Below are 25,774 nucleotides of genomic sequence, written 5' to 3'. Positions count from 1 at the left end.
GTTAGATTTGATTAAGTGATTTTATAAAAGAACAGCTAGGAAGCACAACTTAGCAGTGGGTTGCAGAGAAAAAGAAATACGCTTGCAGAAAAATCCAATTGAGTGATTAAACAGCTCTTCATTTTCTGGCTTTATTTTTATGCTAACAAATTTGTTCTCTGAAAAGTGTCCACAAAGCCAAGTATCTGATTAACACCTTTGTAGGGATGGTTTTTCACCTATTACTAAATTAAACTTGCTTCATTGGAAAGGCAGCAAGTGATGTCATCCAAGCAGTGGGTCAAAGTTGGCTTCATCCCTCGTCTGCTTATGAAAAGAGAAAAGGGATATGCAGGGCATGGCGGCCTTTTGCGACGCTTGGATGACCCCTAGTTCGCAATAAACACCCCCACCCTCCTTCGGTGTGGGGCTCATGTTGGCCAATGCCCCAGCATTCAAGCTGATTTCTTGCAGCAGCTGGGTACTGTAACAGCTCCAGAGCTGCTCTGTAAGGCAAGTAAAAGGGTGTGGGCCCTGCAGCACTACCTGTAGTTTGCATTGTGCATTGGAAGGCACAAAGTAAGCAGACGGGAGGAGAAGTCAGGATAGTGCACAAGGTTATAGAAGGGATGGGCTCAAGAAAAGAGAAGTGGAAACAGACAGCATACTAGGCTGGAGAGAGACCTGAGACAAAGAGATCTGAATTATACGAGAGCCGTCCAGGGGAAACACAAATTATGCAGTCAAGTTTCCCACATTTGGGGAAATCGCAAGGGGCAGCACACCCAGAGTGCAATGGGTGAGCCTTGCCCTGGGAGAAGCACCTTCATGATCATAGTATCTCACCTGGCAGGTTAGTAGGAGTTGGGCTAGAGCTGGGGAGGGTCGCTGCTCGGGCACTACCTTTCAAGTGAAGGAGATCCAACTGAGGCAGCACAAGGGAACTCTCAAAAGAAGAACAAGGCTAGAGGAAGATCTGAGACAAAGAAATCTGACTTTTACCAGAGCTGACCAGAGGAAAGCACAAACACAGTCCACCACTACCACAAATAATGCAGTCGAGTTTCCCACATTTGGGGAAATCACAGGGGTCAGCATACCCAGAATGCAATGAATGAACCTCACCCTGGGAGAACAATCTTCATGACAATAGTATCTCCTATGCAAAATAAGTATGATTTGGGATAGATGATACTGGATGTGTACACAACCGCCCACACACCAACCTTGTGTGGACAGAAGTATACACTCTCCGGCGCCAGTACCCGCTGGATCAAGGAGATTTTAGACAATGGCGGAGACTGCTGCTCCTGATACAGGGATAATTGCAATCCCTATATTGAACAAAAAAACACAAAAACTACCCACACAGGTGTGACCCTCTGTAGGAAATCAGTAGCGCTGTCCCCACCATTTATCGGAGATAATCAATAAATAATTAAAAAATGGCTAATTACTATTAAATTTTAAAACATATAAATCATATTTTATTAACATATATTGCTGCAGCAAAATTGACATACATAAAAATGCATATTGTGTATAGTGGATGCCTTTAATGTAAATGCTCCACATACACAAATGTATATACTTAATTACGTTTATTCTCTGAGGCTTGGATTTTAATAAGCTGACTTCAAAATGTCCACATAGATTAATGATAGACCAATGAGCTCGGCATTTACGGACACTGCTTGCATGAGTATGTCCTTAATTAATTAATGTCCCGAAAAAGATGTGTGCACACATATATCACTTTGAATGGATAGTTACCATGGGCGATAAGTTTTTCATTCACCTCTTTAGAACAGTCTGTTTAGGACCGTCCCAATTGGAAAGACTCCCTCTGCTGGTGCTTGTCCATTTACTGCAGAATATCTGGAGACAATATCCACGGGAATCCGTCCACAGTGCTCCGGCTCCCTCTGCTGGTGGCTAACCGCAATTGCAGGTGGACTGGCTGTTTTGTCGTAGCCAGAAGCCGGTGATCGTGTAAAACAAGCAGGAGGTGATAGTCACTGCCAGTAGGTCCTTCGAAAACGCGTTTCTCCGCCTTCCCAGTGCGTTCAGCGGCTTCCTCAGTTCGAATGACCATCATCCCAATGAACACTTTATATAGCCCCACTTATTTGAAATTCCCGCGGCCATTCGCGCATGCGCACTCAAACGTGCGTTCCAAGCCTCAGTCTCATTACAAACTTTAAATAGACTCCAGCGGCCATTTTAGCTGGTTAAAACACACGATCCAAGCCTCATTATCACACCCGGAAGTTGCATCCATCGTTCTTATTAACAATATCAGAATCAAGCCTCGTTTTAAAACATAATTATCTACAACTTCATATTCAATTATACTGAACTCTAATGCAATTTGCTCAACAAGATTACGTCACTTAGTTTAATCATAATTAATTTATCATGATTACAAGTAATCCATGTCTTATTTGACAACATCAGTACAAATATGACCGTATTTAAGAACAATATTAATACTAGTCAACACATCCTATTTTATTAGCACAGGTGATAAATATATTAAATATACTGCTCAACAGTATCATTACTCGGAAATAAAAGGGGACTAATTTTGATTATAATTTGTACTTTATAATTTATAATTTAGATCCCCACACGCCATCTTGTGGTTCAAATACATAATTACACCCCTTCGTATTGTTATACATAATCCTGTTATCTCCATCTCCTTAATCCAGCATCATAAGGAACCATATCCTATCCCACCCCCCCATATATTATATGTCAAGAATGATATTTATAAAAATCAAATATTTATATTATAAATATTAAACATTTGAACTTAGATTTTATTTAACTCAACCGTATCATTCAGACCCTGCGGGATCAAGGTTTTTAGGCTAAAGATCCAGAAAGCCTCTTTCTTACATAACCTTTTATACCTATCACCTCCTCTACTGGTTACCGCCACTTGTTCAATTGCCATGATTTGTAGATTATCACTTTTCCCTCCATTGCATTCCAAAATATGGCGGTATAGGTAGGTGTTTCCTACTTTTTTATCTATCTGTCTTTTATGCTCCATGAACCTAACGTGAAGTGCCCGAGTGGTGCGCCCCACGTACTGTGCTCCACAACCACACTGTAAGACGTAGATAACATACATGGATCTACAATTCAGAAAACTTTTTATATTGAATTTCTCTCCCGATACAGATGAGACAAATTGTGTGGTTTTCTTTTTTGTGTGTTTGCATGTTGTACAGTTTAGTCTACCACACTTATGGAACCCTAATGGCGGTTTGGGTATCCATGTATCTATTTGTCCCCCTTGGGCATCTGGAGCCATGGATTTTTCCCCAGGTCTCCTAAAAAAACTTGGAGCTAGTGCGGACTTCAGACTATCTGACTTCCGAAATATTACCTGTTCACTAAGGACTACATTGGAGTTCAACATCTCATCCAACTTGAGAATAGAAAAGTTCTTCTTAATTATCCTCTTGATCTTGTATGCACTAGTATTATACTTAGTTACAAACATTGTTGTCCTATCCGTCATTTTGTTATTTTTCTTTCTAGTATTTTTGCTGGTGGTATCCAATAAATGGTCTCTTTCCATATTTTCCACCTCCTTCCAAGCCTGGTCAAGAACAGATATTGGATACCCCTGCGTAAGAAACGCCCCATAGAGAGATTCCATTTGTTCTCTTGCTCCTTCTTTGGTGGAACAATTCCTTTTTATCCGAAGGAACTGGCCCTTCGGTATATTATCCTTCCATCGTTGTAAATGACTACTTTTGTAATGTAAATATCGGTTTTGATCTACCTCCTTAACAAAAGTATTTGTTATAATGATGTCATTTTCGATCTTAAGTGCTATATCCAAAAAAGTGACCTGTGTGGGGTGGCAGTACCCCGTAAACTTCAAACCATAATTATTGCAATTCAAACTGGCAACAAATTCTTCTGCTGATTCAGTGCTCCCCTCCCAAATGAAAAATAAATCATCAATGAAACGGCCATAAAGAACCAGGCTCGCCCCGAGATCACTGGTCCACACATGTTGTTCCTCGAACCGCCCCATAAACAGGTTGGCGAAACTCGGAGCGAACCTGGTTCCCATGGCCGTCCCCCTAGTCTGTAAATAATATCGTTTATCAAAAATAAAATAATTATGTTCGAGTATAAATCTAATACTCTCCAAAATCAACCACCGCAATTCTTCCCCTATATTAGGGTCTCTTAACAGATAAAATGCCACTGCCTCAATCCCCAACTGGTGCTCAATGTTAGAATATAATGATTCTACATCACATGTGATAAAACAATAAGTTGACTGCCATTTAATATTTTTAATTAAATTTAAAAAATGTGTAGTGTCCTTAATGTGTGATTTTAATTTGACAACATAACCCTGTAAAAAACTGTCTATAAAAAAAGATAAATTGCTGGTCAATGAATCTACCCCCGCAATAATGGGTCTTCCCGGGGGGTTAATTAAAGTTTTATGTACTTTTGGAAGACAATAATACGTGGGAATTACCGGATTATCAGAAAACAAAAAACATTGAGTTTCTCTGGATATAGCACCTAAATCCACTGCCCTATTTAGCAAGATTTTTAATTCCTTTTGAAACTGTGCGGTGGGATTGTGGGTCAGTCTTGAATACAGGTGGACGTTGTTTAATTGTCTATTGGCCTCCGCCAAGTACATCACTGTATCCATTACCACAATCCCACCGCCTTTATCAGCTTGTTTAATAGTCAAGGAGGGATCCCCCCTCAAGATTTTTAGTGCTGATCGTTCCTTAGTACTCAAATTATCCTTTAACGATTGTTTCTCTGATTTTTGGCACATCTCCCTAAATTGTTCTAATGTTGACTTATAGAAGCTCTCAATATAGGGCCCTCTATAAGTCAGCGGGTAAAACTCAGACTTATTTTTAAATCTGTTTGTCCCATTACCATCAAATATTTTAGTATAGTCCTCCTTATTCGACTCATTCGTTGATTCATCTACCAAGGATTCTAATATATCAACCATTAATTGGTCATCCTGATCCAATATAATGGGATTACCTTCAATACCTTTTTTCTTCATATTTTTCATCGCGAAATATCGCTTTCTACTTAGCGTTCTGATATATCTATTAAGATCAACGAATAGATCGAATAAGTTGGGTTTTTGGGCGGGAGCAAAGTTTAAGCCCTTTTCAAGCAATCTCAGTTGATCTGGACCCAACTTTTTTGAGGACAAATTAAAAACCCCTTTTCCCTTCACTTTAATTTCATGTTTTTTACTTGACCTACTCTTTCTTCCTCTCTTTCCTCTGGCTCTTGTTCTCTTTGCCTTTTTCCGGACCACCCTGTTCCTTCGTACTTTCTTTGTGGACGGTTTTGGAATCTGTGGCTGTCCTCCAAAAAATTATTTGTGCCACCATGGGTGTTCGACTGTTGCCTATTCTTCCCTCCCATATCTACCCAATCATCCCTTCCAGAGTCTCTTCTACTCCACTTGGAATATGGGGCTGGGGATTTGACACTATTTTGTTGGAATAAATTATCATGCCTATTCCTATAGGTATTTGGTTCCCAATTCCCCTCATCCTGATTCCTAAAACTCCTGGAATCTCTCCGATCAATTGGGGTTCTTGGTCCCCTGTAATGACCTAATCTATGTTCAAGATTTTGTCTGGGTCCTAATTCCCTTTTAGAGGGTTTTTGGTCATAGATGTTGTCCCTCCTTCTATTGTAAGTGTGAACCTCTCCCTTTTGATAGTCTAATTTATCCCGATTTAGTTTGTTGTTTTTTCTGAAGACTAAGGTTTTTTCAAAATCCTCCACCTTACGATTTACTCTCAGATCTCTTTCATTGAATCCTTTGTCTTCAGAAAAAGATTTCAACAAATCCTGGGTCTTTTCAATTTCCTTCTGTATCACACTAACTTTGTCTTCCCTAAATCTGACAAGCAATTTCATAAGGTTTATGGAACAATTATCTAGTAATTTATTCCATTCCTCTGAAAACTGCTTGTCCTCTTTAAACGTAGAGGTCTTTAAAATCCTCAATCCCCTGGGTATCAAACCTTGATCTAAATATTTCTGTAAGGACACCTGGTCCCACCAGTGCCTTGTTTCCTCTATACATAGATTTTCTAGTCTATTGAATAAACCATGCATATCCTCCAAATTCTCATCCCTCTCCATAATTTGTATATCTTCCCCCCCTCTTAAATACACATTGCGTCTTTCCAATCGTTCAGCTATGCACTTAAGCGCTGCCATATCAATGGTTCCCCAAGTTACCTGCTGCCCGAGATGCAATTACCTAAGACAATCAAATCAAAGAATAAATGATACTGGATGTGTACACAACCGCCCACACACCAACCTTGTGTGGACAGAAGTATACACTCTCCGGCGCCAGTACCCGCTGGATCAAGGAGATTTTAGACAATGGCGGAGACTGCTGCTCCTGATACAGGGATAATTGCAATCCCTATATTGAACAAAAAAACACAAAAACTACCCACACAGGTGTGACCCTCTGTAGGAAATCAGTAGCGCTGTCCCCACCATTTATCGGAGATAATCAATAAATAATTAAAAAATGGCTAATTACTATTAAATTTTAAAACATATAAATCATATTTTATTAACATATATTGCTGCAGCAAAATTGACATACATAAAAATGCATATTGTGTATAGTGGATGCCTTTAATGTAAATGCTCCACATACACAAATGTATATACTTAATTACGTTTATTCTCTGAGGCTTGGATTTTAATAAGCTGACTTCAAAATGTCCACATAGATTAATGATAGACCAATGAGCTCGGCATTTACGGACACTGCTTGCATGAGTATGTCCTTAATTAATTAATGTCCCGAAAAAGATGTGTGCACACATATATCACTTTGAATGGATAGTTACCATGGGCGATAAGTTTTTCATTCACCTCTTTAGAACAGTCTGTTTAGGACCGTCCCAATTGGAAAGACTCCCTCTGCTGGTGCTTGTCCATTTACTGCAGAATATCTGGAGACAATATCCACGGGAATCCGTCCACAGTGCTCCGGCTCCCTCTGCTGGTGGCTAACCGCAATTGCAGGTGGACTGGCTGTTTTGTCGTAGCCAGAAGCCGGTGATCGTGTAAAACAAGCAGGAGGTGATAGTCACTGCCAGTAGGTCCTTCGAAAACGCGTTTCTCCGCCTTCCCAGTGCGTTCAGCGGCTTCCTCAGTTCGAATGACCATCATCCCAATGAACACTTTATATAGCCCCACTTATTTGAAATTCCCGCGGCCATTCGCGCATGCGCACTCAAACGTGCGTTCCAAGCCTCAGTCTCATTACAAACTTTAAATAGACTCCAGCGGCCATTTTAGCTGGTTAAAACACACGATCCAAGCCTCATTATCACACCCGGAAGTTGCATCCATCGTTCTTATTAACAATATCAGAATCAAGCCTCGTTTTAAAACATAATTATCTACAACTTCATATTCAATTATACTGAACTCTAATGCAATTTGCTCAACAAGATTACGTCACTTAGTTTAATCATAATTAATTTATCATGATTACAAGTAATCCATGTCTTATTTGACAACATCAGTACAAATATGACCGTATTTAAGAACAATATTAATACTAGTCAACACATCCTATTTTATTAGCACAGGTGATAAATATATTAAATATACTGCTCAACAGTATCATTACTCGGAAATAAAAGGGGACTAATTTTGATTATAATTTGTACTTTATAATTTATAATTTAGATCCCCACACGCCATCTTGTGGTTCAAATACATAATTACACCCCTTCGTATTGTTATACATAATCCTGTTATCTCCATCTCCTTAATCCAGCATCATAAGGAACCATATCCTATCCCACCCCCCCATATATTATATGTCAAGAATGATATTTATAAAAATCAAATATTTATATTATAAATATTAAACATTTGAACTTAGATTTTATTTAACTCAACCGTATCATTCAGACCCTGCGGGATCAAGGTTTTTAGGCTAAAGATCCAGAAAGCCTCTTTCTTACATAACCTTTTATACCTATCACCTCCTCTACTGGTTACCGCCACTTGTTCAATTGCCATGATTTGTAGATTATCACTTTTCCCTCCATTGCATTCCAAAATATGGCGGTATAGGTAGGTGTTTCCTACTTTTTTATCTATCTGTCTTTTATGCTCCATGAACCTAACGTGAAGTGCCCGAGTGGTGCGCCCCACGTACTGTGCTCCACAACCACACTGTAAGACGTAGATAACATACATGGATCTACAATTCAGAAAACTTTTTATATTGAATTTCTCTCCCGATACAGATGAGACAAATTGTGTGGTTTTCTTTTTTGTGTGTTTGCATGTTGTACAGTTTAGTCTACCACACTTATGGAACCCTAATGGCGGTTTGGGTATCCATGTATCTATTTGTCCCCCTTGGGCATCTGGAGCCATGGATTTTTCCCCAGGTCTCCTAAAAAAACTTGGAGCTAGTGCGGACTTCAGACTATCTGACTTCCGAAATATTACCTGTTCACTAAGGACTACATTGGAGTTCAACATCTCATCCAACTTGAGAATAGAAAAGTTCTTCTTAATTATCCTCTTGATCTTGTATGCACTAGTATTATACTTAGTTACAAACATTGTTGTCCTATCCGTCATTTTGTTATTTTTCTTTCTAGTATTTTTGCTGGTGGTATCCAATAAATGGTCTCTTTCCATATTTTCCACCTCCTTCCAAGCCTGGTCAAGAACAGATATTGGATACCCCTGCGTAAGAAACGCCCCATAGAGAGATTCCATTTGTTCTCTTGCTCCTTCTTTGGTGGAACAATTCCTTTTTATCCGAAGGAACTGGCCCTTCAGTATATTATCCTTCCATCGTTGTAAATGACTACTTTTGTAATGTAAATATCGGTTTTGATCTACCTCCTTAACAAAAGTATTTGTTATAATGATGTCATTTTCGATCTTAATGTAATTATGTATTTGAACCACAAGATGGCGTGTGGGGATCTAAATTATAAATTATAAAGTACAAATTATAATCAAAATTAGTCCCCTTTTATTTCCGAGTAATGATACTGTTGAGCAGTATATTTAATATATTTATCACCTGTGCTAATAAAATAGGATGTGTTGACTAGTATTAATATTGTTCTTAAATACGGTCATATTTGTACTGATGTTGTCAAATAAGACATGGATTACTTGTAATCATGATAAATTAATTATGATTAAACTAAGTGACGTAATCTTGTTGAGCAAATTGCATTAGAGTTCAGTATAATTGAATATGAAGTTGTAGATAATTATGTTTTAAAACGAGGCTTGATTCTGATATTGTTAATAAGAACGATGGATGCAACTTCCGGGTGTGATAATGAGGCTTGGATCGTGTGTTTTAACCAGCTAAAATGGCCGCTGGAGTCTATTTAAAGTTTGTAATGAGACTGAGGCTTGGAACGCACGTTTGAGTGCGCATGCGCGAATGGCCGCGGGAATTTCAAATAAGTGGGGCTATATAAAGTGTTCATTGGGATGATGGTCATTCGAACTGAGGAAGCCGCTGAACGCACTGGGAAGGCGGAGAAACGCGTTTTCGAAGGACCTACTGGCAGTGACTATCACCTCCTGCTTGTTTTACACGATCACCGGCTTCTGGCTACGACAAAACAGCCAGTCCACCTGCAATTGCGGTTAGCCACCAGCAGAGGGAGCCGGAGCACTGTGGACGGATTCCCGTGGATATTGTCTCCAGATATTCTGCAGTAAATGGACAAGCACCAGCAGAGGGAGTCTTTCCAATTGGGACGGTCCTAAACAGACTGTTCTAAAGAGGTGAATGAAAAACTTATCGCCCATGGTAACTATCCATTCAAAGTGATATATGTGTGCACACATCTTTTTCGGGACATTAATTAATTAAGGACATACTCATGCAAGCAGTGTCCGTAAATGCCGAGCTCATTGGTCTATCATTAATCTATGTGGACATTTTGAAGTCAGCTTATTAAAATCCAAGCCTCAGAGAATAAACGTAATTAAGTATATACATTTGTGTATGTGGAGCATTTACATTAAAGGCATCCACTATACACAATATGCATTTTTATGTATGTCAATTTTGCTGCAGCAATATATGTTAATAAAATATGATTTATATGTTTTAAAATTTAATAGTAATTAGCCATTTTTTAATTATTTATTGATTATCTCCGATAAATGGTGGGGACAGCGCTACTGATTTCCTACAGAGGGTCACACCTGTGTGGGTAGTTTTTGTGTTTTTTTGATTTGGGATAGGGCTGGGGAGGGCCGCTGCTCAGGCACATCTCTGTCAAGTAAAGGAGATTCAACTGAGGCAGCACAAGGGAACTCTCATCTGGGGACAACAACTGCAGGGAGAACACATATTTTCAGATGAACATGGGGTGGCAGAAGGCTGCCTAATACTGAAGCACCCCCAAACAACAAACCAAATGCAACAACTAGTGCAAGCATTCCTGGGGGATGGCCTGCAGCAGATGGATTTGAATATGGTGATGTCATCCAAGCAGTGGGTCAAAGTTGGCTTCAACCCTCGTCTGCATATGAAAAGAGAAAAGGAGCGTGCAGGGCATGGAGGCCTTTTGTGGTGCTTGGATGACCCCTAGTTCGCATTAAGCACCCCCACCCTCCTTCGGTGTGGGGCTCATGTTGGCCATTCCCCAGCCCCTGAAGCATTCAAGCTGATTTCTTGCAGCAGCTGGGCACTGTAACAGCTCCAGAGCTGCTCTGTAAAGCAAGTAAAAGGGTGTGGGCCCTGCAGCACTACCCGTAGTTTGCATTGTGCATTGGGAGGCATAAAGTTAGCAGACGGGAGGAGAAGTCAGGATAGTGCACAAGGGTATAGAAGGGAGGGGCTCAAGAAAAAAGAAGTAGAACCAGACAGCAAACTAGGCTGGAGAGAGACCTGAGACAAAGAGATCTGAATTACATGAGAGCCGACCAGGGAAAACTCAAATTATGCAGTCAAGTTTCCCACATTTGGGGAAATCGCAGGGGCAGCACACCCAGAGTGCAATGGGTGAGCCTTGCCCTGGGAGAAGCAACTTCATGATCATAGTATCTCACCTGGCAACTAAGTAGGAGTTGGGCTAGAGCTGGGGAGGGTCGCTGCTCGGGCACCCCCCTGTCAAGTGAAGGAGATCCAACTGAGGCAGCACAAGGGAACTCTCGAAAGAAGAACAAGGCTAGAGGAAGATCTGAGACAAAGAAATCTGACTTTTACCAGAGCTGACCAGAGGAAAGCACAAACACAGTCCCCCACTACCACAAATAATGCAGTCGAGTTTCCCACATTTGGGGAAATCACAGGGGTCAGCATACCCAGAATGCAATGAATGAACCTAACCCTGGGAGAACAATCTTCATGACCATGGTATCTCCTATGCAAAATAAGTATGATTTGGGATAGGGCTGGGGAGGGCCGTTGCTCAGGCACATCTCTGTCAAGTAAGTTGCATTTGATTTGTTGTTTGGGGGTGCTTCAGTATTAGGCAGCCTTCTGCCCTACCATGTTCATCTGAAAATATGTGTTCTCCCTGCAGTTGTTGTCCCCAGATGAGAGTTCCCTTGTGCTGCCTCAGTTGAATCTCCTTTTGGAGAAGACCTCAATAAGATTGTAGCTGATCTGGCTACTGCTAAAACAGCTTGCCTACCTAGTATGACTCCTACCACGCAGAAGGCTAAAAGTACTTTTCTTGGCCCTTTCATCCTCCAGGTAAAGCGTACCCAAGGTCAGGCATACCCAAAGCAAGCTCATGTTTCCAGACCTGCCAAGCCCAGACTGAAGCAATCCTGGGCTGCCCATCAGCCTGCTTCCAAAACGGACAAGCCTGCCGCATGACGGTGCAGGCCTCCCTCTGGGGGATCCCAGGGTGGGGGGCCCGACTTCTAGGTTTGGCAAAGAAAGGTATAATTCTAAGCTAGAGAATTCTGTTTGGAGCTCACCTTGTACTTTGTGAAGAAATAATCAGCATTGTGGCTGAGCAGATACATGTAGTGTGTGGCTGCAAACTGCATGGATCTGCTGCGTTGTAATGCTGATTCTTTTTTTTTGCAAAGTACCAATAGCTTCATATAATGTTCACAATTTTTATGCAGGATCAAATAGCTCAATAGGTAGGGTGTTTGATTAGAATTCAACAGGTTATAGGTTTGAATCCTGGGTATGGTAGTTTGAGATGTGTTATTTAATAAAGTATGTTGTTCTGACTGCCGGCATCCTATCACCTGGGATATCATACTAAATAAATGGAGTTGATCAAATTTTTTTTTTTTTTAACTAGGGACAATTTCCAGATACTTCTCTTTATAACTGAGATTGCCCCCTGGAACTTCACATCAGTTGACAACTATGCATGAGTGGGCAGTGCTTGCCCTGGATCTGTCCACCCATTTATGTGCCGCCATAAAATAAAGCATGACTAACAGTTATCCTGGGCGTACACTACACAATTATCTGTCAGGCTATCTATCCAGTCTGGATGGATGGAATGAAAATCTGGTAATGTATAGGAGCAAATGTCAATTAACCATTTGCTCCCAAACACTAGAAAAGTGGTCAAAAATGGTCATTACACAAATTGGTTAAACCCAAAATTTAACCAATTTGTTTAGGGGACCATTTTTGTCCATTTTTTAGTGTTTGAGAGTAAATCGTTGATGGTCATTTGCTCACATAGATAACCGGATTTCTATTCCAACCAGCCAGTGTTGGAGAGATGGTCTGCCAAATTACATAATGCATACCAGAGCCATAACTAGACTTTTTGGTGCCCTGTGACAGAGAATTATATGCCCTCCCCCCCATTTTTGCAATATGGACAAAAGGCGCATGCCTTGTGGGGAAGGGGCATAACAAGATTGATCTCAGAGAAAGCACATGAGATATGAAGATATATCTAGTATACTTGACACTCAATGGTTTGTGGTATTGCAGGGGTGCCCTCCTTAAATGCATATACAGTCACACATGGCATGTTTGTGTAAATGGCATATCAGCAGTCAGCACTAACTGGTGACATGCCATTTGTACAAGTAAGCCATGTGTGACTAATATATAAACATACTTTATTAAATAACACCTCAAACTATCATACCCAGGATTCAAACCTATAACCTGTTAAATTCTAATCAAACACCCTACCCATTGAGCTACTTGATCCTGCATCTATTCTAACCTCCAAAAACAGATTCAGTTGCATTTTCCAGCGTGTTTTGTTTGCGCCTTTGCAAATGTCTTACATCGACAAACTTATTTAGTACTATTTTGCAAATAGGGTTACATTGTCGCAACATTGTGTTCCCTAATTGCTTGATTTTTTAAATGCAAAAATTGATAAAGACACCTGATAATTGCTCTGTGGAGTCTTCTTTTGTGTCTACTTCTTATCTACATTTAATTCCCTACCTATAATCAAGGCATTTTTAAATGCTGGGTGCTGCCAGGACGTGAGGCCTACCTAGTCTTTAGATCTGAATTTGAATGTACTTGTGAACTAACTTAATTTCCTACTTCTAAACTCATTCCTAAATTCACTACTTACATTAATCCTGTAGTTGGGCATTTTGAGCCTTCAATTGTGGGCATTGTTTTGTGTCCAGACCAGCAGCTGGTGGTGTGCATTTGCTGGAAAGGCATCGAAGACCTCCGATATGCTGCATCTCCTGATGTGTGTCTGCCTCAAGTGGCAGTCAGCAAATGCATGCTAGACACCCCATTCCAAGCTGATTGTGACATCACGGAACATGCATCATAGAACAGGCATGCTAGAACATGGGTCTTCAACCTGCGACCCTCCAGCTGCTGTGGAACTACATATCCCAGCATGCCCTGCCTCAGTTTTAGCATACCTTAATAGCAAAACTGTGGCAGGGCATGCTGGGATGTGTAGTTTCACAGCAGCTGGAGGGCCACAGGATGAAGACCCATGTGCTAGAACCAAACCGCAGGTACATTGAATGCTAGCAAGCTGAACGTTTAAATCCTTTTTGTTCCGCAGCATTCCAATGTGGAAGATTCCATGGAACCAGAGATTATTCCATTGAGAAGGACATGCTGCCTGGATGACTGCACTGTGCAAATTAAATCACGGAGCCAGTTGGCTTGTGGGTGGCTCTGGTTACTGGGTGGCTAGGTGGGCGGTGTGTCGGAGGTGGAGCACATGCAAATGAATGTGTATCATCCAGCTAGAGAGAGAGAAAACTCATGCAGGAGTGTGCCTGCTTGTCAGTGAGTTATGCACCTTGCCAGACGTCAAATCTACATGGAGCAACTGGAGGGGACAAGAGCAGGTTTGGAAAATATAGACAGAAGAGCATATATGCTGGCGCATTCTCCATGATTGTGTCAGCTTATGTTTTGGTGCACTGCACTTTCCTCCACTAAGTTTTAGCCATTTTGTTTAAACGCAAGTGTAGTTGCTTCTCGCTCTTTTGGCTGTGATATTGTATTGTGGTTGAAGAGTCTGCTGGAGGGATTGTTTTCTTCATTGGCGAGAGACTGAAGATATTCCAGGATGGAAGGCTTGGGAACACTATCCGTTTTTCAGTTGTGGAAGAGTTGAAAGACCGGATTGGACTACATTCTATAGTAAAGGGTATCTTTGTATTTATTAATCCTCCCTTTATATGTGTCTGTCTTTCAATAAAGCTTTGGGCTTGTGATTCCGTCACCCTCTTACACTCCACACCCATAGCCTTATTAACTATTGTATTGTTTAAATGTATAGTGCAGTTCATGATTTATAGTGTAGGCTGACCTGTGCTGTAGTTCTTGAACTGTACTATACCGACAGCATTTGTATTGTGTTTTGGCTGTGCTGCAACACAGTACTTATGTGTGTAATGTTTATGTATGTTTTATGGCTTCTTTATGTCAATAAAGACTGCTTTTTCAATCCAATATCTGAAAACAATCAATGTTTATCTTTGATGGCAATAGAAGTGGTATGATATTTGCTGCTTTTGAAAGGCAATATCTGATATGTCCCCTATCTGGGAACCATATATTAAATGGCTTTTCAGAAAAGGGAGATGGGAGAAGAGCTTTCAGTACTTGTAGGACCGATGCACATTTCCTATTCTAGCCTCCAAACACAGATTCAGTTGCATTTTCCAGCGTGTTTTGGATGCGCCTTTGCAAATGTCTTACATCGACAAACTTATTTAGTACTATTTTGCAAATAGGGTTACATTGTTGCAACATTGTGTTCCCTAATTGCTTGATTTTTTAAATGCAACAATTGATAAAAACACCTGATAACTGCTCTGCGGAGTCTTATTTTGTGTCTTCTTCTTATCTACATTTAATTCCGTACCTCTAATCAAGGCATTTTTAAATGCTGGCGGCTGCCAGGACGGGAGGCCTACCTAGACTTTAGATCTGAATTTGAATGTACTTGTGAACTAACTTAATTTCCTACTTCTAAATTCATTCCTAAATTCACTACTTACATGAATCCTGTAGTTGGGCATTTTGGGACTTCGATTGTGGGCATTGTTTTGTGTCCAGACCAGCAGCAGGTGGTGTGCATTTGCTGGAAAGGCATCGAAGACCTCCGATATGCTGCATCTCCTGATGTGTGTCTCCCTCAAGTGGCTGTCAGCAAATGCCTGCTAGACACCCCATTCCAAGCTGATTGTGACATCACGGAACATGCATCATAGAACAGGCATGCTAAAACATGGGTCTTCAACCTGCGACCCTCCAACTGCTGTGGAACTACACATCCCAGCATGCCCTGCCTTAGTTTTAGCATACCTTATAGCAAAACTGTGGCAGGGCATGCTGGGATGTGTAGTTTCACAGCAGCTGGAGGGCCACAGGATGAAGACCCATGTGCTAGAGCCAAGCCGCAGGTACATTGAATGCTAGCAAGCTGAATATTTAAATCCTTTTTGTTCCGCAGCATTCCAATGCGGAAGATTCCATGGAACCAGAGATCCTTCCATTGAGAAGGACATGCTGCCTGGATGACTACACTGTGCAAATTAAATCACGGAGCCAGTTGGTTTGTGGGTGGCTCTGGTGACTGGGTGGTTGGGTGGGTGGTGTGTCGGAGGTGGAGCACATGCAAATGATTGTGTATCATCCAGCTAGTGAGAGTGAAAACTCATGCAGGAGTGTGCCTGCTTGTCAGTGGGTTATGCACCTTGCCAGACGTTAAATCTACATAGAGCAGCTGGAGGGGACAAGAGCAGGTTTGCAAAATATAGATAGAAGAGCATATATGCTGGCGCATTCTCCATGATTGTGTCAGCTTATGTTTTGGTGCACTGCACTTTCCTCCACTAAGTTTTAGCCATTTTTGTTAAGCTCAAGTGTAGTTGCTTCTCGGCCTTTTGGCTGTGATCTTGTATTGTGGTTGAAGGGTCTGCTGGAGGGAGGGATTGCTTTCTTCATTGGCGAAAGACCAAAGATATTCCAGGATGGAAGGCTTGGGAACACTATCCGTTTTTCAATTGTGGAAGAGTTGAAAGACCGGATTGAACTACATTCTATAGTAAAGGATGTCTTTCTATGTATTAATCCTCCCCTTATATGTGTCAGTCTTTCAATAAAGCTTCGGGCTTGTGATTCCCTCACCCTCTTACACTCCACACCCATAGCCTTATTAACTGTTGTATTATTGTACAGTTTAAATGTATAGTGCAGTTCATGATTTATAGTGTAGGCTGGCCTGTGCTGTAGTTCTTGAACTGTACTATACCATCAGCATTTCTATTGTGTTTTGGCTGTGCCGCAACGCGGTACTTATGTGTGTAATGTTTATGTATGTTTTTTTGCTTCTTTATGTGCATCGGTCCTACAAGTACTGAAAGCTCTTCTCCCATCTCCCTTTTCTGAAAAGCCATTTAATATATGGTTCCCAGATAGGGGACATATCAGATATTGGATTTCAAAAGCATCAAATATCATACCACTTTTATTGCCATCAAAGATAAACATTGATTGTTTTCAGATATTGGCTTGAAAAAGCAGTCTTTATTGACATAAAAAAAAACATACATAAACATTGCACACATAAATACAGTGTTGCAGCACAGCCAAAACACAATACAAATGCTGACGGTATAGTACAGTTCAAGAACTACAGCACAGGCCAGTCTACACTATAAATCATGAACTGCACTATACATTTAAACTATACAATAATACAACAGTTAATAAGGCTATGGGTGTGGAGTGTAAGAGGGTGAGGGATTCACAAAACCGAAGCTTTATTGTAACACAGACACATATAAGGGGAGGGTCAATAAATAGAAAGATATCCTTTACTATAGAATGTAGTCCAATCCGACCTCTGTGCTCTTCCACAACTGAAAAACAGATAGTGTTCCCAAGCCTTCCATCCTGGAATATCTTTGGTCTTTCGCCAATGAAGAAAACAATCCCTCCCTCCAGCAGACCCTTCAACCACGATACAAGATCACAGCCAAAAGGCCGAGAAGCAACTACACTTGAGCTTAACAAAAATGGCTAAAACTTAGTGGAGGAAAGTGCAGTGCACCAAAACATAAGCTGACACAATCATGGAGAATGCGCCAGCATATATGCTCTTCTATCTATATTTTGCAAACCTGCTCTTGTCCCCTCCAGCTGCTCTATGTAGATTTAACGTCTGGCAAGGTGCATAACCCACTGACAAGCAGGCACACTCCTGCATGAGTTTTCTCTCTCACTAGCTGGATGATACACAATCATTTGCATGCGCTCCACTTCCGACACACCACCCACCCAACCACCCAGTCACCAGAGCCACCCACAAGCCAACTGGCTCCGTGATTTAATTTGCACAGTGTAGTCATCCAGGCAGCATGTCCTTCTCAATGGAAGGATCTCTGGTTCCATGGAATCTTCCGCATTGGAATGCTGCGGAACAAAAAGGATTTAAATATTCAGCTTGCTAGCATTCAATGTACCTGCGGCTTGGCTCTAGCACATGGGTCTTCATCCTGTGGCCCTCCAGCTGCTGTGAAACTACACATCCCAGCATGCCCTGCCACAGTTTTGCTATTAAGGTATGCTAAAACTGAGGCAGGGCATGCTGGGATGTATAGTTCCACAGCAGCTGGAGGGTCGCAGGTTGAAGACCCATGTTTTAGCATGCCTGTTCTATGATGCATGTTCCATGATGTCACAATCAGCTTGGAATGGGGTGTCTAGCAGGCATTTGCTGACAGCCACTTGAGGGAGACACACATCAGGAGATGCAGCATATCGGAGGTCTTCGATGCCTTTCCAGCAAATGCACACCACCTGCTGCTGGTCTGGACACAAAACAATGCCCACAATCGAAGTCCCAAAATGCCCAACTACAGGATTCATGTAAGTAGTGAATTTAGGAATGAATTTAGAAGTAGGAAATTAAGTTAGTTCACAAGTACATTCAAATTCAGATCTAAAGACTAAACACAAAACACAAAATAAGACTCCACAGAGCAATTATCAGGTGTCTTTATCAATTGTTGCATTTAAAAAATCAAGCAATTAGGGAACACAATGTTGCGACAATGTAACCCTATTTGCAAAATAGTACTAAATAAGTTGGTCGATGTAAGACATTTGCAAAGGCGCAAACAAAACACGCTGGAAAATGCAACTGAATCTGTTTTTGGAGGTTAGAAAAGATGTAGGATCAAGTAGCTCCATGGGTAGGGTGTTTGATTAAAATTCAACAGGTTATAGGTTTGAATCCTGGGTATGATAGTTTGAGGTGTTATTTAATAAAGCATGTTTATATATTAGTCACACATGGCTTACTTGTACAAATGGCATGTCACCAGTTAGTGCTGACTGCTGATATGCCATTTGCACTAAAACAAATGAAAATGGTAAAAGTTATTGTACTTTAAGTAAAAATAAAAGAGCAAAAATATCAATCCCAGTTTTGGATTACTTGAATTAACAAAAAAAAACGCATATAGCAGAGGATAGTTTCAATCTGCTTACCTCTGGGCTATGGACCCAGCATGCTTCCATTACAGTACTCTGCTGCACTTGTAATTGCAAGAGATCCTGAAGCACTCACTCATCATGGGAAAGTACCAATGTGTTTCTTCATTGGTTGATGGAAGAAACATTTTACAAAAACTCTCCAGATTATTGACTATTTAAAGTTTTTCTAGGAAACGTTCTAGATGAATGCTTATTAGCCTTTGTCAGTATGTACTTTTGCAAAGTGTCGCTTTGGCGCAATCAGTTAGTGTGTACGGCTATTAACCAAAAGGTTGGTGGTTCAATCCCACCCAGGGATGTAATTGACCTTGTTATCAGATTTTGGTGATCTTTAAGTAGACAAGTCAAAATTTCAAAAACCCCTGTTATGGTGTAGGGTACCTGGCCTTCTCTGATGTAATCAGAGTTAGATTTGATTCAGTGATTTTATAAAAACAGCTAGGAAGCACAATTTAGCAGTGGTTTGCAGAGAAAAAGAAATATGCTGGCAAAAAAATCCAATTGAGTGATTAAACAGCTCTTCATTTTCTGGCTTTATTTTTATGCTAACAAATTTGTTCTCTGAAAAGTGTCCACAAAGCCAAGTATCTGATTAACATCTTTGTAGGGATGGTTTTTCACCTATTACTAAATTAAACTTGCTTCATTGGAAAGGCAGCAAGATGCATCCTCATTTCAATATCTACTGAAATAATACAGGTTGACACCAGGAAACATTAACGCCACTGCATCCTTGCTGCTTTCTCATGTGGAAGTCTGTTTAATGTGAAAACAAGGTGATATCTAATTAGCACACAGGTAAGGAATTAAGAAAATCTTTATTTAAGGGTGAAGATGTTTCTCACAAAATCGTTGCCCCAATGCATCATTGAAATTCAAGCTGGAAAGATGATTTTAATATATCACTTGTACATTTTGTATTGCTCTTCTGGTGACAATGTAGTTTGTTTTTGTCAATTACCATTTTAATAATAGGGTAAAGAAAATTAAGTGGATTTTTGAAAGAAAACAATACTGTCAATATACTATTAAAACAAATTAAAATGGTAAAAGTTATTGTACTTTAAGTAAAAATAAAAGAGCAAAAATATCAATCCCAGTTTTGGATTACTTTAATTAACAAAAAAAAAAATGCATATAGCAGAGGATAGTTTCAATCTGCCTACCTCTGGGTTAAGGGGCCCAGCATGCTTCAATTGCAGTACTCTGCTGCACATGTAAGTGCAAGAGATCCTGAAGCACTCACTCATCATGGGAAAGTACCAATGCGTTTCTTCATTGGTTGATGGAAGAAACATCTTACAAAAACTCTCCAGATTATTGACTTTTTAAAGTTTTCTAGGAAACGTTCTAGATGAATGCTTATTAGCCTTTGTCAGTATGTACTTTTGCAAAGTGTCTCTGTGGTGCAATCGGTTAGTGTGTTTGGTTATTAACCAAAGGGTTGGTGGTTCAATCCCACCCAGGGATGTTATTGACCTTGTCATCAGATTTTGGTGATCTTTAAGTAGACAAGTCAAAATTTCAAACCCCCTCTTATGGTGTAGGGTACCTGGCCTACTCTGATGTAATCAGAGTTAGATTTGATTAAGTGATTTTATCAAAAAACAGCTAGGAAGCACAATTTAGCAGTGGGTTGCAGAGAAAATGAAATATGCTGGCAGAAAAATCCAATTGAGTGATTAAACAGCTCTTCATTTTCTGGCTTTATTTTTATGCTAACTAATTTGTTCTCTGAAAAGTGTCCACAAAGCCAAGTATCGGATTAACATCTTTGTAGGGATGGTTTTTCACCTATTACTAAATTAAACTTGCTTCATTGGAAAGGCAGCAAGATGCATCCTCATTTCAATATCTACTGAAATAATACAGGTTGACACCAGGAAACATTAACGCCACTGCATCCTTGCTGCTTTCTCATGTGGAAGTCTGTTTAATGTGAAAACAAGGTGATATCTAATTAGCACACAGGTAAGGAATTAAGAAAATCTTTATTTAAGGGTAAGATGTTTCTCACAAAATCGTTGCCCCAATGCATCATTGAAATTCAAGCTGGAAAGATGATTTTAATATATCACTTGTACATTTTGTATTGCTCTTCTGGTGACAATGTAGTTTGTTTTTGTCAATTACCATTTTAATAATCGGGTAAAGAAAATTAAGTGGATTTTTGAAAGAAAACAATACTGTCTATATACTATTAAAACAAATTAAAAAGGTAAAAGTTATTGTACTTTAAGTAAAATAAAAAGAGCAAAAATATCAATCCCAGTTTTGGATTACTTTAATTAACAAAAAAAAATGCATATAGCAGAGGATAATTTCAATCTGCCTACCTCTGGGTTATGGACCCAGCATGCTTCCATTACAGTACTCTGCTGCACATGTAAGTGCAAGAGATCCTGAAGCACTCACTCATCATGGGAAAGTACCAATGTGTTTCTTCATTGGTTGATGGAAGAAACATCTTACAAAAACTCTCCAGATTATTGACTATTTAAAGTTTTTCTAGGAAACGTTCTAGATGAATGCTTATTAGCCTTTGTCAGTATGTACTTTTGCAAAGTGTCGCTGTAGCGCAATCAGTTAGTGTGTACGGCTATTAACCAAAAAGTTGGTGGTTCAATCCCACCCAGGGACGTAATTGACCTTGTGATCAGATTTTGGTGATATTTAAGTAGACAAGTCAAAATTTCAAACCCTCTCTTATGGTGTAGGGTACCTGGCCTACTCTGATGTAATCAGAGTTAGATTTGATTAAGTGATTTTATAAAAAAAACAGCTAGGAAGCACAATTTAGCAGTGGGTTGCAGATAAAAAGAAATATGCTGGCAGAAAAATCCAATTGAGTGATTAAACAGCTCTTCATTTTCTGACTTTATTTTTATGCTAACAAATTTGTTCTCTGAAAAGAGTCCACAAAGACAAGTATCTGATTAACACCTTTGTAGGGATGGTTTTTCACCTATTACTAAATTAAAAATGCTTCATTGGAAAGGCAGCAAGATGCATCCTCATTTCAAGATCTACTGAAATAATACAGGTTGACACCAGGAAACATTAACGCCACTGCATCCTTGCTGCTTTCTCATGTGGAAGTCTGTTTAATGTGAAAACAAGGTGATATCTAATTAGCACACAGGTAAGGAATTAAGAAATTCTTTATTTAATGGTAAGATGTTTCTCACAAAATCGTTGCCCCAATGCATCATTGAAATTCAAGCTGGAAAGATGATTTTAATATATCACTTGTACATTTTGTATTGCTCTTCTGGTGACAATGTAGTTTGTTTTTGTCAATTACCATTTTAATAATCGGGTAAAGAAAATTAAGTGGATTTTTGAAAGAAAACAATACTGTCTATATACTATTAAAACAAATTAAAAAGGTAAAAGTTATTGTACTTTAAGTAAAATAAAAAGAGCAAAAATATCAATTCCAGTTTTGGATTACTTTAATTAACAAAAAAAAATGCATATAGCAGAGGATAATTTCAATCTGCCTACCTCTGGGTTATGGACCCAGCATGCTTCCATTACAGTACTCTGCTGCACATGTAAGTGCAAGAGATCCTGAAGCACTCACTCATCATGGGAAAGTACCAATGTGTTTCTTCATTGGTTGATGGAAGAAACATCTTACAAAAACTCTCCAGATTATTGACTATTTAAAGTTTTTCTAGGAAACGTTCTAGATGAATGCTTATTAGCCTTTGTCAGTATGTACTTTTGCAAAGTGTCGCTGTAGCGCAATCAGTTAGTGTGTACGGCTATTAACCAAAAAGTTGGTGGTTCAATCCCACCCAGGGACGTAATTGACCTTGTGATCAGATTTTGGTGATATTTAAGTAGACAAGTCAAAATTTCAAACCCTCTCTTATGGTGTATGGTACCTGGCCTACTCTGATGTAATCAGAGTTAGATTTGATTAAGTGATTTTATAAAAAAAAACAGCTAGGAAGCACAATTTAGCAGTGGGTTGCAGAGAAAAAGAAATATGCTGGCAGAAAAATCCAATTGAGTGATTAAACAGCTCTTCATTTTCTGGCTTTATTTTTATGCTAACAAATTTGTTCTCTGAAAAGAGTCCACAAAGCCAAGTATCTGATTAACACCTTTGTAGGGATGGTTTTTCACCTATTACTAAATTAAACATGCTTCATTGGAAAGGCAGCAAGATGCATCCTCATTTCAATATCTACTGAAATAATACAGGTTGACACCAGGAAACATTAACGCCACTGCATCCTTGCTGCTTTCTCATGTGGAAGTCTGTTTAATGTGAAAACAAGGTGATATCTAATTAGCACACAGGTAAGGAATTAAGAAAATCTTTATTTAAGGGTGAAGAGGTTTCTCACAAAATCGTTGCCCCAATGCATCATTGAAATTCAAGCTGGAAAGATGATTTTAATATATCACTTGTACATTTTGTATTGCTCTTCTGGTGACAATGTAGTTTGTTTTTGTCAATTACCATTTGAATAATAGGGTAAAGAAAATTAAGTGGATTTTTGAAAGAAAACAATACTGTCAATATACTATTAAAACAAATTAAAATAATAAAAGTTATTGTACTTTAAGTAAAAATAAAAGAGCAAAAATATCAATCCCAGTTTTGGATTACTTTAATTAACAAAAAAAAATGCATATAGCAGAGGATAGTTTCAATCTGCCTACCTCTGGGTTATGGGCCCAGCATGCTTCCATTGCAGTACTCTGCTGCACATGTAAGTGCAAGAGATCCTGAAGCACTCACTCATCATGGGAAAGTACCAATGTGTTTCTTCATTGGTTGATGGAAGAAACATCTTACAAAAACTCTCCAGATTATTGACTTTTTAAAGTTTTTCTAGGAAACGTTCTAGATGAATGCTTATTAGCCTTTGTCAGTATATACTTTCGCAATGTGTCTCTGTGGCGCAATCAGTTAGCGTGTTCGGTTATTAACCAAAAGGTTGGTGGTTCAATCCTACCCAGGGACGTAATTTACCTTGTTATCAGATTTTGGTGATCTTTAAGTAGACAAGTCAAAATTTCAAACCCCCTCTTATGGTGTAGGGTACCTGGCCTTCTCTGATGTAATCAGAGTTAGATTTGATTAAGTGATTTTATAAAAGAACAGCTAGGAAGCACAACTTAGCAGTGGGTTGCAGAGAAAAAGAAATACGCTTGCAGAAAAATCCAATTGAGTGATTAAACAGCTCTTCATTTTCTGGCTTTATTTTTATGCTAACAAATTTGTTCTCTGAAAAGTGTCCACAAAGCCAAGTATCTGATTAACACCTTTGTAGGGATGGTTTTTCACCTATTACTAAATTAAACTTGCTTCATTGGAAAGGCAGCAAGTGATGTCATCCAAGCAGTGGGTCAAAGTTGGCTTCAACCCTCGTCTGCTTATGAAAAGAGAAAAGGGATATGCAGGGCATGTCGGCCTTTTGCGACGCTTGGATGACCCCTAGTTCGCATTAAACACCCCCACCCTCCTTCGGTGTGGGGCTCATGTTGGCCATGCCCCAGCCCCTGAAGCATTCAAGCTGATTTCTTGCAGCAGCTGGGTACTGTAACAGCTCCAGAGCTGCTCTGTAAGGCAAGTAAAAGGGTGTGGGCCCTGCAGCACTACCTGTAGTTTGCATTGTGCATTGGAAGGCACAAAGTAAGCAGACGGGAGGAGAAGTCAGGATAGTTCACAAGGTTATAGAAGGGAGGGGCTCAAGAAAAGAGAAGTGGAAACAGACAGCATACTAGGCTGTAGAGAGACCTGAGACAAAGAGATCTGAATTATACGAGAGCCGTCCAGGGGAAACACAAATTATGCAGTCAAGTTTCCCACATTTGGGGAAATCGCAAGGGACAGCACTCCCAGAGTGCAATGGGTGAGCCTTGCCCTGGGAGAAGCACCTTCATGATCATAGTATCTCACCTGGCAGGTTAGTAGGAGTTGGGCTAGAGCTGGGGAGGGTCGCTGCTCGGGCACTACCTTTCAAGTGAAGGAGATCCAACTGAGGCAGCACAAGGGAACTCTCAAAAGAAGAACAAGGCTAGAGGAAGATCTGAGACAAAGAAATCTGACTTTTACCAGAGCTGACCAGAGGAAAGCACAAACACAGTCCACCACTACCACAAATAATGCAGTCGAGTTTCCCACATTTGGGGAAATCACAGGGGTCAGCATACCCAGAATGCAATGAATGAACCTCACCCTGGGAGAACAATCTTCATGACAATAGTATCTCCTATGCAAAATAAGTATGATTTGGGATAGGGCTGGGGAGGGCCGCTGCTCAGGCACATCTCTGTCAAGTAAAGGAGATTCAACTGAGGCAGCACAAGGGAACTCTCATCTGGGGACAACAACTGCAGGGAGAACACATATTTTCAGATGAACATGGGGTGGCAGAAGGCTGCCTAATACTGAAGCACCCCCAAACAACAAACCAAATGCAACAACTAGTGCAAGCATTCCTGGGGGATGGCCTGCAGCAGATGGATTTGAATATGGTGATGTCATCCAAGCAGTGGGTCAAAGTTGGCTTCAACCCTCGTCTGCATATGAAAAGAGAAAAGGAGCGTGCAGGGCATGGAGGCCTTTTGTGGTGCTTGGATGACCCCTAGTTCGCATTAAGCACCCCCACCCTCCTTCGGTGTGGGGCTCATGTTGGCCATTCCCCAGCCCCTGAAGCATTCAAGCTGATTTCTTGCTGCAGCTGGGCACTGTAACAGCTCCAGAGCTGCTCTGTAAAGCAAGTAAAAGGGTGTGGGCCCTGCAGCACT

General features: G+C 40.2%; 6 non-coding genes across 6 annotated transcripts; all 6 read right to left on the bottom strand.

The window, feature by feature from the left end:
- Positions 1-676: 676 nt before the first annotated feature.
- LOC135021467 (U1 spliceosomal RNA) lies at positions 677-840 on the bottom strand. Its single transcript, XR_010218717.1, has one exon. It is a non-coding gene; the product is annotated as a U1 spliceosomal RNA (small nuclear RNA).
- Positions 841-991: 151 nt separating this feature from the next.
- Positions 992-1,155, bottom strand: LOC135021405 (U1 spliceosomal RNA). Its single transcript, XR_010218657.1, has one exon. It is a non-coding gene; the product is annotated as a U1 spliceosomal RNA (small nuclear RNA).
- Positions 1,156-10,961: 9,806 nt separating this feature from the next.
- LOC135021574 (U1 spliceosomal RNA) lies at positions 10,962-11,124 on the bottom strand. Its single transcript, XR_010218803.1, has one exon. It is a non-coding gene; the product is annotated as a U1 spliceosomal RNA (small nuclear RNA).
- A 152-nt stretch (positions 11,125-11,276) lies between these two features.
- LOC135021374 (U1 spliceosomal RNA) lies at positions 11,277-11,440 on the bottom strand. The gene has a single exon (XR_010218627.1). It is a non-coding gene; the product is annotated as a U1 spliceosomal RNA (small nuclear RNA).
- A 13,334-nt stretch (positions 11,441-24,774) lies between these two features.
- LOC135021494 (U1 spliceosomal RNA) lies at positions 24,775-24,938 on the bottom strand. The gene has a single exon (XR_010218743.1). It is a non-coding gene; the product is annotated as a U1 spliceosomal RNA (small nuclear RNA).
- Positions 24,939-25,089: 151 nt separating this feature from the next.
- On the bottom strand, positions 25,090-25,253 carry LOC135021404 (U1 spliceosomal RNA). The gene has a single exon (XR_010218656.1). It is a non-coding gene; the product is annotated as a U1 spliceosomal RNA (small nuclear RNA).
- Between the last annotated feature and the right edge of the window lie 521 nt (positions 25,254-25,774).

Source organism: Pseudophryne corroboree, unplaced genomic scaffold, assembly GCF_028390025.1.
Source record: "Pseudophryne corroboree isolate aPseCor3 unplaced genomic scaffold, aPseCor3.hap2 scaffold_370, whole genome shotgun sequence".
Lineage (NCBI taxonomy): Eukaryota > Metazoa > Chordata > Amphibia > Anura > Myobatrachidae > Pseudophryne > Pseudophryne corroboree.
The sequence above is the reverse complement of the archived record's forward strand: the minus strand, read 5'-3'. Positions and strand labels throughout refer to the sequence as shown.